We start from the raw sequence: 14,896 nt of genomic DNA, 5'->3' as shown, positions 1-14,896 counted from the left end.
CTATTTTTAGGATCCATATATTTATAGCCGTTTTATGTTTTAAGGAGTGAGGAAATAGGAGGGATGTGAAGAAACCTTGTCCGTGACATGACCATCGCTTCTTTTAAAGGGACAGTTCTGATTTCCCACTGCTAAAACAATTAAAAATAATTCAACCTCTCATCAATTAAGTGTATTTCCCCTTAATTGGAGCAGGTACATAAGATGATCTGCCAGTGGAATTAGTATATTTACACCTAAAATAAGATATTTAGATAATATGCACTAGAAATAAGAATGCAATTGTTTTTTTTTTTCTTATTTTAAATGGAAACTGTCTTTTTCCATTAGCAAAGTGTCTCATTTACCTCCTCCATTCAAGATGCACTGATTTTCAGAAAAAAATGACTTATTTACGTTTTTCCAGTGTAGGGTTCTGGGTTCTTATGAATGTGAGCGGCCCCCGCCATACTGATGTGATCTTATATGTTGTTTGCAGATTTTCCATTATTTTAATTTTAAAGGCTTTAATTTAGTTTGAAGGAATATGATTTAGCAGTTATTGCAGTTTATTGTGATAAATGTTTGTTTTTAAACCAACAGCCTGTATAATGAGTAGCTGGTCATTTCCCCCCCATCGTCCGGCTTTAGGAAAGGTGCCTTATCTGAGTTAGTACGTCTCTGTCTGTTTTAAGACAAACCAATCCGAAATGTTTAATTTAAGGAATGACCTGAATAAGTTCAACGTTGAAGAAAAAATACAGAAACTTTAATATATAAAAAAAAAACAACTTCTGATTAAATCCTAAACTTTTGCACTTCGATGGTTTTTTTATGGGTGGTATGAAATATTTCCCTTTAATTTCTTTTTCTTGGAAACTTCCTTAGTTTGTCAGACTTCATCACTTCTATCAAACTAAAACATTTGTTCCCTTCAAAGACAAAGACTGACGTTTGATTTCTGCATGTTTGTACATAAAAGCAGACCGAAGGAGCTGTGAAGAAGAAGAAGAAGAAGTGCCTGTTTTTGTATTTAAAGCTTCTTGTTCTCCGAGCAGAGACCCCCCCCCCCCCTCCACTGAGGCCCTTCCTCCTGCAGCAGCAGACAAACGCTGCGTCCCTGCTTTGATTTTCATGCCAAATCATTCTCAGTATTCCGTGTTTCTGTGCGGGGAAGCCTTAAGACGAAGAGACTGTTTACTTTCCTGGTGTACAGATGAATAAAGGAGGTTTTTTGAAACTCTCTGAGGCTCTGTCTCTTTTTATGCATCAGTGCTTTTGAAAATGTCTTTAAAATGTAACATCAGCAGAGACGGCCAGAATAATCTCTGACGAAACATGGGAGGCAGTCTGGACTGAGGCGCATCGAGTAACAAACTCCAATATGTGGCGGGAATATAAATGGAAAGTTATTAGTAGATATTTCAGGACCCCAGATGTTGTTGCCAAGATAGATCCTAGATTACCCTAGCCTCGTGAGACCATCCTGATCTCGCGAGCTTTCAAGGTTTCACTCGCTAATCAGTCTGGAGACTCTCCGTTAAAGAAAATTTGGAGCCGTTCATCAAACGAACGTCCAATCAGCGTTGGCTTTGAGGCGGGTTGAGGTGTGACGCAACGAGAAGCGCGACAGTTCAGTCTAAAGAACATGGCGGCTTCAGCCGATGAAACTAGCGTTAGCGTGGCTATCGAGCAAGTTTTATCGGAATTACAGAGTATTTCTTCACTGAAAGAAGAGCAAAACACTGCTCTGGAGGCTTTTCTCAGAGGAAAAGATGTTTTTGCTCTTCTCCCGACTGCTTTCGGCAAGAGTTTGATCTATCAATTGGCTCCTCTTCGTCGTCGCTCTGTTAGTACGTCATATGCTTCGTTGATCTGATTGGTTTATTTGGCCCGTCTATCACCAACATAGGCCAATCAGCTAACCAGTATTTTCGCCCCTTCCCAAAATTACTTCTACTGAAGGTTTCCAGATGGATATGCGGAGCTTGGTACAGGTTAAGAGTACCAAGCTTGTGTTGGAGAAACTGTGGCTCAGCGGTCCCCAATCATACACACATTTTCTGGTCATGTCCCAAACTTCAAAACGTTTGGGATGAGGTGTACAGGACTATGAACCAGATCTTCACGGAGGTTATACCGAGGGATGTTACTGTTGCGTTACTTGGTATTATACCGGAGAGCTTGCAAGGACGGGCCCTGAAATGCATTACAATCAGGTGGATGCAGTTGGAGCTTCCTTCCTATTAACCTGACTCCGCCAGATGGATTTGCTCCACATTTCCATCTGGAAACCTTCCGTTGAAGTAATTTTGGGAAGGGGCGAAAATACTGGTTAGCTGATTGGCCTATGTTGGTGATAGACGGGCCAAATAAACCAATCAGATCAACAAAGCATATGACGTACTAACAGAGCGACGACGAAAACACAACCACAAGCCAATTGATAGATCAAACTCTTGCTGAAACCAGTCGGGAGAAGAGCAAAAACATCTTTTCCTGTGAGAAAAGCCTCCAGAGCAGTGTTTTGCTCTTCTTTCAGTGAAGAAATACTCTGTAATTCCGATAAAACTTGCTCGATAGCCACGCTAACGCTAGTTTTACCGGCTGAAGCCGCCATGTTCTTTAGACTGAACTGTCGTGCTTCTCGTTGCGTCACACCTCAACCCGCCTCAAAGCCAACGCTGATTGGACGTTCGTTTGGTGAACGGCTCCAAAGTTTCTTTAACGGAGAGTCTCCACACTGATCTGCCAGTGAAACCTTGAAAGCTTGCGAGATCAGGATGGTCTCACGAGGCTACCTTCCTATGACTTACGGGTACAAAAAGTAAGAGAATTGTATAAAAAGGAAAAGATAACCTAGGCGCTGGGGCCAGCAGAAGCTATGCTGATGTAAATAAGCCTAACAAGTTTGTCTCTTGGCATAAGGAGTTTAGCTATTCCGCCCAAAGTCTATCCTTATTTTAGGGTTTCAGGAGGATTAGCCTACAAATGTGAGGCTGAGATCATTAGATATCGAGCTAAGATGTTCATTTTATGGAAAACTTTATATATTTCAACTTTTGTGTTATGTACCATTGGTGTATGGCTGTACAATTGCTCTGTAAAAAATAAAAGTATAAGTTCTAAAAAAAAAAAAATTTAACATTAGTGTTAAAATAAGGGAAGAAATCTTTCAAATAGGGGGGAAAAAATTAAAAATTGCAGATATAATCTCTTTTTTTTCCCCTTTAGGCATTTAAGATTAACCAGATATGTAATCAGATTAAGATCAAAAGGAAGAAAATTAGTTTTTAAATGCCTAAGTAACAAAAATAAAACATTTTTATACCTGAATATATTTGATTCCGATTTCTTTTTTGCAGAAGTGTTTTAATTCGGCTAATTTTTCAGATTTTCATGTACTAATCTATTTAAGTCTGGACTTTGACTAGACCACATTGAAAACTTCTTTATGGCTTTTAGCCATTTATAAAAGAAAATATTTTTGATTATCAGAAGTAGAATGAAACTGAATTAAACAAGCGGACTGAGACATAGAAGCAGTAGTTTAAAAAAAAATAAAAAGATGAAATATGACCACATTCTCATCAATGTTTCTGTTTCTCTGAAGCAGAAATCATCCCTCAGCCTAAAGAAATAAAGGAGGTGCAAACCATCACACTCCCTCTACCGTGCTTTCCTCCATGTTTGACCTAAACTTCTATTTCAGATGTAATAGGGCTCACCCCGCTGTCTCCTTTTCCCAGACGTCTGTGTGACTGTTAGCATGTTGCTTGGAAAAACAACAACAGTGATGCTAATTCCCGTCAGTAGATCGTCAGGATGTGAAGCCAAAGCCCAAATATTTGGCCTTTTATTGTGAAATATGTGGATGTTTTCTGAGGCTCTCACGGAGCCGACAGAGTAGCATGAATAATCCAAACAACAATGTTGGTCTCTGGGGTCACCGGAGCTCGATGATGTCATGATAAATAACATTTTTGCTCAATGAATGGTTGCCGTAGTTCTGGTTCTGTTATGATGAGTCGTTGATGCTCTGTGCCACTGTTCTACCAAACTGATTGGATGTCAGAGCTTCTTCTACCATTTTTTTTTCTTTGATCCTCTTCAGTTAACCAGGTGATCAACCCCTCAGGTGATCAGTCTATCAGGATTTTAACTTTCCGGACTGAGATTATGCACCTCTGGAGACCTGTGAGCCTACTTCATGCTGTCACACTGGTGCTTCTACAGGTGCTGGTCATAAAATTAGAATATCATGAAAAAGTAGATTGATTTCAGTAATTCCATTTAAAAAGTGAAACTTGTATATTATATTCATACATTACATACAAACTCATATATTTCAGATGTTTATTTTGTTTAATTTTGATGATTACCAATGACAACAAATGAAAATCTCAAATTCATCATATCAGAAAATTAGAATATTGTGAAAAGGTTCAAAATTGATGGCCCCTGGTGCCACACTCTAATCAGCTAATTAACTCAAACCACCTGCAAAAGCCTTTAAATGGTCTTTCAGTCTAGTTCTATAGGCTACACAATCATGGGGAAGACTGCTGACTTGACAGTTGTCCAAAAGACGACCATCGACACCTTGCACAAGGAGGGCAAGACACAAAAGGTCAGAGGCTGGCTGTTCACAGAGCTCAGTGTCCAAGCACATTAATAGAGAGGCGAAGGGAAGGAAAAGATGTGGTCGAAAAAAGTGTACAAGCAAGAGAGATAACCGCACCCTGGAGAGGATTGTGAAACAAAACCCATTCAAAAATGTGGGGGAGATTCACAAAGAGTGGACTGCAGCTGGAGTGAGTGCTTCAAGAACCACCACACACAGACGTATGAAAGACATGGGTTTCTGCTGTCGCATTCCTTGTGTCAAGCCACTCTTGAACCACAGACAGCGTCAGAAGCGTCTTGCCTGGGCTAAAGAGAAACAGGACTGGACTGCTGGTGAGTGGTCCAAAGTCATGTTCTCTGATGAAAGTAAATTTTGCATTTCCTTTGGAAATCAAGGTCCCAGAGTCTGGAGGAAAAGAAGAGAGGCACTTCATCCACGTTGCTTGAAGTCCAGTGTAAAGTTTCCACAGTCAGTGATGGTTTGGGGTGCCATGTCATCTGCTGGTGTTGGTCCATTGTGTTTTCTGAGGTCCAGGGTCAACGCAGCCACATACCAGGAAGTTTTAGAGCACTTCATGCTTCCTGCAGCTGACCAACTTTTTGGAGATGCAGATTTCATTTTCCAACAGGACTTGGCACCTGCACACAGTGCCAAAGCTACCAGTACCTGGTTGAAGGACCATGGTATCCCTGTTCTTAATTGGCCAGCAAACTCCCCTGACCTTAACCCCATAGAAAATCTATGGGGTATTGTGAAGAAGAAGATGCAATACACCAGACCCAACAATTCAGAAGAGCTAAAAACCACTATTAGAGCAACCTGGGCTATCATAACACCTGAGCAGTGCCACAGACTGATCGACTCCATGCCACGCCGCATTGCTGCAGTAATACAGGCCAAAGGAGGCCCAACTAAATACTGAGTGCTGTACATGCTCATACTTTTCATGTTCATACTTTTCAGTTGGCCAACATTTCTATAAATCCTTTGTTTTTATTGGTCTTCAGTAATATTCTAATTTTCTGACATGATGAATTTGAGATTTTCATTTGTTGTCATTTGTAATCATCAAAATTAAACAAAATAAACATCTGAAATATATGAGTTTGTATGTAATGTATGAATATAATATACAAGTTTCACTTTTTAAATGGAATTACTGAAATCAATCTACTTTTTCATGATATTCTAATTTTATGACCAGCACCTGTATATTCAGACATGTGACTGAGTTATATTTAGAAGAATTATAATGAGAAATTGCTGTTTGATTATAGGAAAAATGTAAAAATGAATTTGAAGGGTTTCCCAGAACAGTTTAGTTCACTTCCTGGTTTGTTAGATATGTGATATTTAAGCAGAATTAGTTGAGATTGCTTAGAAAATGATCACTGTCAGTAAAAAACAGAGTCGTTTATACAAAGAAATAAAATGAAATATGTCAGAAATAAGCTGCACTGAAAAAAGCTTGAAAATAAGAAAAGCAGCTGCAGTCTGAGTGCAAACTGGAATCAGCTGGTTCAGACTTAATTAAAGGGCTGCTTCTTACTGGGAAAAGCATCATGCCGTCTCATTGGAGACATTTGTTTCATGACTTCTTAATGTCCTTCAGGAGCATAAAAAAGATGAAGGAGTGGAAGCTGCAATGAACAGGTACCTCCTGGTTTAAAGAAATACTTATTCTGGTCATTTGGAACATTTGGAGGATAAATTATCAGGAAATTCTTTTCTGTTTTCTCCAATATGTCTTCAAACAATCCAGAAACAATATTATGAAGTAAAAAGTGAAAGTTAAAGATCAGAATAATGATAATTTTAAGCAAAAAAGGTTGAGCTGGTGAGTAAAATCAGCTTGGATTATGTGCAGTTTGTGTTTGTGGCCACTTGGTGGCAGTAGCGCCTCAGTGGGGTCTCCTCAGGCCTGAAGGGACCCAGCCAGTGTGTGTTTGTGTGTGGGGGGGTTATTGAGGTCGTGGTGTGCCTGCTGCTGATGGGTGTGTGTAGGAGGACAGTAATAGGCTTCTTCAACAACTAGACTATGAGCTGTCATAAAGAAATAATCCTAAAATCAAACCTTCTTGGCACGCTCAGGCTGTCTGACATCCATGGAGGAGAGCCTCCATCCTCGCCGCTCCGGCTCTCTGCTCCATAATGAGCAGCATCACTGTTTCTGGGGGAACCTCACCTCTTTATGTGGAGCCGTCATTCTCTGACCTGTTGGATCACAGCAGCAGGTTTCCAGCTTTACAGGCTGCTTTGCTCATGGGAACTCCGTCAGGACAATTTCCTGCCGTTTAACGCCGTTTCTTTCCCTTCACACCGATATTCCAGCCGCTACCTGCTTCATTAAAGAGCAGGAATATTATTCCTGCCCAGATACAACCTGAGGCTATTTATAGAGGCCTTTCTACCATGGAGGGGCGGGCATGCTCGGCTCCTGCTGTCCACCCAGACCCCCTTAAGGTGTCACAAAGACCCCCTTATCCTTATTCCCAGACCCCCTGTTGTTCTTTTAAGGGCGGTTGCTGCAGAAAGGTGCTGAACACGTTCAGGTGTCTCTGCTGTCGGAGCAGAGCTGTGATTTATGAGTGTTTCCAGGTATTCAAGGACTCGCTGCCATAAATCATCCACTCAGACACAGAAAGTCTGTTTTTTTAGCTCATTCCTTCCCTCTGTTTGGCTCTTGATGGTAATATTCTGGTGATCCATAATTTTGTCAAAGGTTTTCTGTAAATTCAAGATTTTAGGGGGGGGAACCAACCTGTGAGCCAACATCTTGTATAAGCTGGACTAAATTGCTCCCATACTTCTAACTAGAACATGCCTGATGTTTTTATTGCCAATGTCGTAGATCTTGAATTTCTCATTTGCAATGTTCTGTTGACCCTCCAGGTTGGTTTGTAGAAAAACCAGCCCACATCATCACCCTGTCACTGCCGTGTTACACAGTTGGTATGATGCCCACTTTGTGCTCCTCTCCTCCTTCAGAGGATTCATTGTGAGTTTCATTTACCTCCTTTAAGAAGAAGAGTCCTCTTTCCATCTCTGTGGGGTGTTTGTTTAAACCGCACTCCTTCCATAGGTATCTATCTACTTATTCAGCATGAAAACATAAAGCCGTAAACACAGAGGTGCATAGTAACTAGTTACATTTACTTTTTTTGAGAACAATGCACTAATAGGAGAAGCTTTTCTACATTGTAACTTGAGTAAACATTGGATGTGGGATCTCTACTCTTAGTTGAGGGAAATGTCTGCTTATGCTACCCATCATAAGGAACTTCACTTAATGACAAACAGGCTTATTTTAAACAAAAATACTCTAAACACCTTTAGCTTCTTTGTTGTAATGTTGATGTTTAAATGTTTTTTATTTGCTGATCCTGTCAGGTCATTTGGAGGCCAAGTTTACTCCAGCAGTTCATTATATGTTGTTACAGGAAGTAACTTACCTTATTCTAAACTAAATCCAAAGCAGAACATTAATTAAAACGTCAAATTTAAGAGCAAAACTTTCCTTCACTATGAAATTATTGTTTAATGAATGAATCTTAGAATTTTTTTTTTTTTTGCATTTTCAAAATGTGCGATTTAAAATCATTAAAGCAGATGTTATGATTCATTAATCAGCGCCTGAGTAGCATTACCTCTTCCTTTTTTAACATATGTTGAAGTAGCGTGCTGCTGTGCTGCTGCCATCAACACCTTTGTTTATAGATGTTGTAGATCGGCCTGTTTTCCAGTGTAGTCCTGTTTCTCTGACTGTGACTAACTGGATGCGCTCTCTTCATCCTCTGACATGGGAGCTGGCTCGGAGCTCGTCTGCCTGGCTGTGTGTTTCCTGGACGGGGCCGCCTTTTACAGCTGCTTTTTGTATCTCTGCTTCTGTCTCCTTGAACCCCAGTGGGCCTCAGCAGATGGCCGCTCACACTGAGCCTGGTTCTGCTGGAGGTTTCTTCCTGTTAAAAGGGAGTTTTTCCTCTCCACTGTCGCTACAAGCATGCTTAGTGTGTGGGATTGTATTTGAGTCAATGAGTCGATGCAATCAACTGGTCTTCCTTAGAAAACTTTGAATCAATTTGACTGGATGATCTGGTTGAACTGTAAAGTGCCTTGAGATGACATGTTGTGAATTGGACCTACACTGGAAAAATCTAAATCTGGATAAGTAAGGAGGTAAAAGAGACTTTTTGGCAATGGAACAAGACAATTTACACTTAAAATAAGAAAACACAATTGTATTGTCTTATTTCAAGCGCATATTATCTAATTATATTGTTTTAAGAGTAAAAATACACATTCTATTGGCAAACTGTCTCATTTACCTACTCAAATTAAGGGTAAATACACTAAATTTAAGAAACTTTTACTTATTTCTAGGTCGTCTTTCCAGTGTATAGAAATAAACTGAATTGAATTGAATTAAATTAAATAGTGCCACTCTTATTTGGTTACAGTATTTTCTACCTACCTCTGCCTAAATAGCAGCATCATTAGTATTCAATCCACTAAGATGGAGGTCTTCATCAGGGGGTTTGTGACCCCTAGGGGTCCAAGGAGGTACTGCATGGGAGTCAAAAAGTTTGGTTGATTAGACTTTTTTTTTTTTTATATTCCCCCTGCAAATTTTTCTATTAGTTGGAATGTATTTAAATCAACATTAACATTAATTCAACATACTGTAGTAAACAGATAAATGGATGCAGAAGATGTCTGTCAGTCATCAATGTACACATTGGTGGGCGCCATTTTATTCACAACACCTGTCCCATCAATGAGGAATCAAAAATACTTTAATAATCTCAGGTAATATTAAAATACTGGATGGAGTCATGTAATGTTGGTAGTGACTATTGGACCAGTTTGATAATAACACAATTTCATACAATATATATAGACGTTGGAAGACCCCTAGAAAACGTTGAAGACCCCTGCATTGGCGTATTGCATCTCTGCATCTGTAATTCAGCTCTATGAGGCTTTAATGACGAGGAAAAAAAGGGTTGACACGGCCTGTGATGCTGAGCTGAAGCCACAGACCGCCGTCACGTCTTGTTTTGACTCTTAGGGGGGGCTTCTGTGTGTTGCATGAGGTGTTTGCTGGTAAGAGGAGCCTGCAGAACGCTGTAGACCACCGCAATAAATGACTAAACTGAGTGGTGTGAGAGAGCAGACCCCCCCCTCCCTCACACGACCTCCTTAGGACCCGCCCCCTCCTGCAGCAAAGCCAAGCCTGAGTCAGACTGAAGACCACAGCCAGTCATGTTATTGGCAGGAAGCTGCAGACGGTACATCACATGGCTGCACGCCTCTTGTTCTCGACTTGGATGAAGAAATTGGAGCCTTTTTTTTTAGCACAGACTCTCTCCTTTTAGCTTCCATGAATTTCCCAAGTGGTGCCTCCATTCTGCTCTGTTTATATCACAGCTTTTAATCAGAACAACACAATCCCTGTTCTGTTTCAGCAACTATCCACAGAAGATTCAATTAGCACCAGTTAAAAGAAAAAAAAGAAAACCCAACAATCTTTGTCCAGGTTGATCAATCCTCAGATCTTTATCTAAAGTCTCCTTAGTGTTGAAATCAGATCAGCACCTTATTCCCAAATAGAACCAACGTTTTACATGATATCCAGTTGGCTTTGTTTGCCTTTTTTCAATTAGACTCAAATAAAGAGCCTGGGTTTGTGCCGCTCGTCTCCGTCCTCAGGGCTTTACGGTACGTCTGTGTGTTCGTGCACAGCAGAGTGGGGACTTTCTGCAGCCTGCAGAAAACTAACCTGATGAGAGCAGACAGCTGTCACCCCCCCTCTGGCTCCGTTTGCACGACCTTGCCTGCGTTCTTGCAGGACAGAGGATGCTGCAGCTTACCTGTGCCTATAAATCATCTGCCACATTCTTTTTAATGCTTAACTTGGATTTTCTATATTCTCCTGCTTTTAAAATGGTCATGCTGAATTGTTTTTGGCTCCTTAAAATCAAAAGATGCTCTGTTAATAATCCCCTTTAATGGGTATTTTCTGTTTCAAGGATCTCTAATCCCGGAGTTCCTCAGGGAGCCGCTCACGGTCCCTCTCCAGTTTTAGTCTTCCAGGTTTTCCTTTGGGGCTCTCTTCCCATGTGTCCCACTGTGCCGCTCTGGCATGCCTCATAAAAACGTCTTAAGCACATTACAGGCGCTCCATTCTGCTTGTTTAATCACATTTGGATGCGACATGCAGCATTATCGGAGGGAGCAAATTAACATTTTCATCCACTGGTCACAATAGAAGGTGCTTGTTCAGATTTTTCTGTTTGACATTCAAACAGGCTGAGCTAAAATGTGTGTTTTAGTTTACGGAGCTGTTTGTTGTGGATTAGAGAGCAGACAGGCGGCTTATCAGCAGTGATGGGACTAACGGCGTTGAAAGTAACGGCGTTACTAACGCCGTTACCTTGTTTTAGTAACGAGTAATCTAACTAATTACTTTGACTGTAACTATAACGCAGTTACCATTGCAGGCACCCCGTTACTGCGCGTTACTTAGGTCGCGCAATGAACCTTTTTTCATGATAGGACTCGTGCGCAGCTGCGTGAAGCTGACACCCCACCCACGTCAAAAAACTCTGCAAATAGACTGAATGGTTAGTGCAACGTTAGTGCAGATTTGTGCAGAAAAAAATATTGTTTGTGCTACTTTTGTTTAAGAGATATTAAAGATTATTTTTTTAGGTCATCCAGAGGTGCGCGCCTTGTCATGAGAGAGGGGAGGATAAGATTCCGTCTGTCAGTTGAATAGGTGGGTGTTTCTGCTGGCGGGTGTTAACGTACAGCACACACAGAGAGATGGAGAGTGAGGATGACTCCAGCAGCAAAACAGCGTTTTCCACATGGAAATACCGGTGTTACGTAGAGCTGCGTTTCCCCATCACATAACGGTTTCCTCTGCATCTCCACACAGCGCAGGCGGCACGAGTCACCGCGCAAGCGACAGGAAACGCGCATGCTCGCTAAAGGCGCGCAACAGTCGCTCTGTGCTCGCGCCACAGGAGAAGTATGGAGAGCGTGAATGATCAAATGAACCTGACAACAGCCAGAAATGATAGCCTATATGGAGAAAGGGAGAAATCTGGATGGATGGATGGATGGATGGATGGATGGATGGATGGATGGATGGATGGATGGATGGATGGATGGATGGATGGATGGATGCTCTGCCTTCTCAACCTACTGTATTTTTTATTTTAAACATTATTTGATGGCCTTTGTGGCAGGGATGGAGATCCATATTTTATGTCACACACAGAGTATACATCTAGATAGATAGATAGATAGATAGATAGATAGATAGATAGATAGATAGATAGATAGATGTTGCAGTATCTATAACAACCCAAACACACAGGATTTCAGAATTAGACATCCCCAGTTATTAATTTCATATACTCACCAGATCTGAATGTCCTGTTATAAAACTTCACATCGCGTTCCCCCTGATGTCATTTACGTTGAGTTGCAATAAATGCTAAACTGTCTGCAGGTTCTTGTCTTTGTCGTCCTCTCTATTCAGCTGGCTTTGGAAACACACGGCGAGAAGGTGGGGGCTGGGTGGTGAGGTTTACGGGGGCGAGAAACGCAAAAGTAACGCAATAGTTACTTTTACTAGTAACTAGTTACTTTTATTGTGGAGTAACTCAGTTAGTAACTCAGTTACTTTTTGGGAGAAGTAACTAGTAACTATAACTAATTACTTTTTCAAAGTAACGTGCCCAACACTGCTTATCAGGGACATGAATTTTTAATTTGCAACAAATCAATAAAGGGCTGCCTCGCCGTGGCGGTTAATGGCCGATTAGGAAAACGTCGAGCTTCAGTGAAATATCTCTAACTGGACTAATTACTGTTAAACCTTCTGTGTTTCTCAGATGATTCAACGTCTGGAGCAGAAGTTGCTGTCAGATGGAGGATAAAATGTTTCTAGAAAACTGAGGTAAGTGTCCAACAAAGGCTCTAATTTCCTCTTTAAAAAAACTTTTCTTTATTCCTGAGAAACTAGAATTTAAAAACCTGTTAAAGGAATAGTACACCCAAAACATGATTAGCCTTCATTTTCTACTCACCCCCATGCTGAACAACACTCTGGAGTACTTTTTTGATATCTCAAATGCATCTGGGGATCTGGGAGGCTTCTTGCTGTCTGCTGACATTCAAATAATGGAGGTCTATGGCGCCCGAGACAGAAAGGTCCATAAAAGTCCACAAAAAACGTGTCAATATTCCTCCATACTGCTCGTCCAATGTATTCCAAGTAGGGCTGCAACAACGAATCGATAAAATCGATAAAAATCGACTTTTAAAAGCGTTGGCAACGAATTTCATCATCGATTAGTTGTGTCGCGCGATTATTGCGTCATCCGCCGCGCCGTCATCACTGCCTCTTGACTGAAAGAGGAAGAAAAAAAAATATGGCAGAGCGAGTCAGCGCCGCAGGTGCAGTGTTGCCAACTCAGCGACTTTTCAGACCCCTCCAGCGACTATTTTTCAAAAAAGCGACTAGCGACAAATCTGGCGACTTTTTTCGGTGTCACTGGCGGCTTTTGGAGACTCTTACGTGAAAGCATGTATCGTTCCTACTCTGCCGTGGGGCGCCTCCCCCACCCCAACCGCGTTTTCCCGCAGGAGTCCCTCTCAGTCAGAGCCTCAGCGTCCAGACTGCAAATGAAGCGCGCATACACCGGGATTGACGGCGCAAATTGATCACAATAATTAAAATAGCCTGCGCTTTGTAAAGCTAAAAAAGTGATAACATGCAACTTTTTTCAAAAGGAATTAACATGGCACGGAACCACCATGTTTGTTTGGTTTTAAAGTGGGGAAACGTAACGTTAGTTTCTTAGGTAGCTCATCTGATGCTTTCCTTACCGTGTTAGTAGGTTACAGACAGTGATAAGGTTGGCTACTTATTTTACTTTTAATTTCATTTTAATTAGCTTAAGCAGCGTTTATATTTACTTTATAAATAAATTAACTTGCAATTTATGAGGGCAAGGCTTTTAAAGTTTAAATCTTCTGGCAAAGATAAAGAAAAGAAGATCCTGCAATTTATGGAAGTAAAGCAGAATAAAATCCAGCAAGATCAGTAATATGTCAATTAATTATATGCCACATTCCCATGTAAATATCTGTCTTTGGAGGATGTGTTTTTTAGCACCCCTAGTTCTCTCATTTTTATTCCAAATACAATTTATAATTTGAATCACAGGGCTATTTTTATCTCTATGGTTCAGTATTTTCTCAAGTAGCAACTTTAACTGCTATACTTTCCTGTCTTAAAAGGCAGAACTCTTCTAGTCTAAAAAAAACTCATTTGTTGAAATGGGGGGGCCTATTGTTTGAACCCCTTAGGGGCTTTTAAAAACAAAAATGTCTTTTTTTGCGCTTTATGAAACAAAGTAGCCTATATTTTGTGGATGTACAGCTACATTTCTCATATAAGTTTGCGTAGTTTTAACACAAACATTTATTTTTCATATTGCACCAGTACAGTTAATGAGCAACCTGTACTTGTGTGCTTGTTTGTTCTGAATAAAATGTTTATTTTGGAATAAAGAGGTTAATATAAAAATATTTTTTGTCCGATTCATCGATTAATCGAAAAAATAATCGTCCGATTCATCGATTTTTAAAATAATCGTTAGTTGCAGCCCTAATTCCAAGTGTCCTGAGTGGGTAGCATCCAGAATTTACTCGAAACGAAGTCATTTAGAATGTTTTTAGAGCATAAACAGTAGTGTATAGGATTTCCTGAAAGCGCGCACATGCGCGTTCACGACGCTACGGAAGCCGGCAGACCAATCCAGCGCATTCAGCTCGGCAAAGAACTCATGCTCTTCCTCAACACTGAAGTCCTCAGACATTTTTCTTTCGTTGTTTCTTTCTTTGCACAGGTAAACAGCACATTTCTTCTTCTACGCTTGCATTATCGGCAGAGCAGACGCTGAATGCGCACTTTCATCTGGTTTGGTCTGCCGGCTTCCGTAGCATTGTGAACGCGCATGTGCGCGCTTTCAGGAAATCCTTTACACTACTGTTTATGCTCTAAAAACATTCTAAATGACTTCGTTTCGAGTAAATTCTGGATGCTACCCACTCAGGACACTTGGAATACATTGGACGAGCAGTATGGAGGAATATTGACACGTTTTTTGTGGACTTTTATGGACCTTTCTGCCTCTGGCACCATAGACCTCCATTATTTGAATGTCAGCAGACAGCAAGAAGCCTCCCAGATCTCCAGATGCATTTGAGATA

The sequence above is a fragment of the Cyprinodon tularosa genome, unplaced genomic scaffold (genome assembly GCF_016077235.1).
Source record: "Cyprinodon tularosa strain WSP-4 unplaced genomic scaffold, ASM1607723v1 ctg39, whole genome shotgun sequence".
Classification (NCBI taxonomy): domain Eukaryota; kingdom Metazoa; phylum Chordata; class Actinopteri; order Cyprinodontiformes; family Cyprinodontidae; genus Cyprinodon; species Cyprinodon tularosa.
The sequence above is the reverse complement of the archived record's forward strand: the minus strand, read 5'-3'. Positions refer to the sequence as shown.